Genomic DNA, 1,184 nt, shown 5'->3' on the forward strand with positions numbered 1-1,184 from the left:
ACAGCCTGGGCTGTCTGGACTCAGCAGAGCTCCTCTGTGCAGTGCGGGCCCCACAGGGCTGACCTCCCTGACCCTGGTGTCCTGGCAAGACTTCCGGGTGATACGGGAGCCGCGGTCCACAGCAGTCACTCACACACTCGTCCTCCACAACTGCAGGGAGCTTTGTGTCACGCCTTCCGAGCCATGTCCTGCTCGGCCATTAAGGTTCGGCAGTTTTTTTCCTTCTGCAGCGAGAATTCTGAACCTTTTGTCTTCCAGACTGTGATGCTTAGTACTGAGTGTCAGTTTGATTGGATTGAAGGATACAAGGCACTGATCCCAGGACCAGGGCATTGTCAGAGATTAACATCTGAGTCAGTGGCTGGGAAACGCAGACCCACCCTCAGTCTACATGGGCACAATCTAATCAGCTACCAGCACGGCTACAATAGAAGCAGGCAGAAAAATGTGCAGATGCTGGCCTGGCCCCCAGCCTACATCTTCCTCCCGTGCTGGACGCTTCCTGCCCTCGAACATCAGACTCCAGGTTCTTCAGTTTTGAAATTTGCCTGTTGTGGGGCCTTGTGATCATGCAAATTAACCCTTCCTAAACTCCCCTTTACATACATATCTATCTGTGCCGTTAGCTCTGTCCCTCTGGGGAACCCTGACTCATGCGCTGCCTTTCCTCTCAGAGGAGTCTTGGGCTTCATTTGTTATACTCCACCCCAACTGTTCTAAAATGCTCCACTTGTTTCTGGAAGAACTTGTGAGTACGAGGGCCATGTGGCACTGTGGCCCCCCAGCTGACTCCTGGAGAGTGGAGGTGGGGAGCTGTTAGGGTTGTGCCCACTGGTGAGAAGATCCCTTAACTGCACTGACATGCAAGGGCTGGGCCCACTCCTCAATCTGCCACCCCAAGAGCCAGGCTCTGCTTCCACAACGGGAGTGGCTCCAGGTCCTGAATCTGGAGTTAAGGCCCAGCAGATGGCAGTGACCAAAACTGGCACACATCTCAGCCCTGGTGATCCCCTTCCTGAATGTGCACCTGTGGCTGCTGGCACCGTTCCCAGCTCCTTCTGGATGATGCAGTTACACCATAAGGTCCTAGGAGCATAAATGAGGCTTAACATTGAGTAACTGTGTGGGTTAATTCCTAGTAAAATTCAAAGCACTTCGAAGAGATACTTAGAATCAAAACAAGA

Source organism: Callithrix jacchus, chromosome 2, assembly GCF_049354715.1.
Source record: "Callithrix jacchus isolate 240 chromosome 2, calJac240_pri, whole genome shotgun sequence".
NCBI classification, from domain to species: Eukaryota; Metazoa; Chordata; class Mammalia; order Primates; family Cebidae; genus Callithrix; species Callithrix jacchus.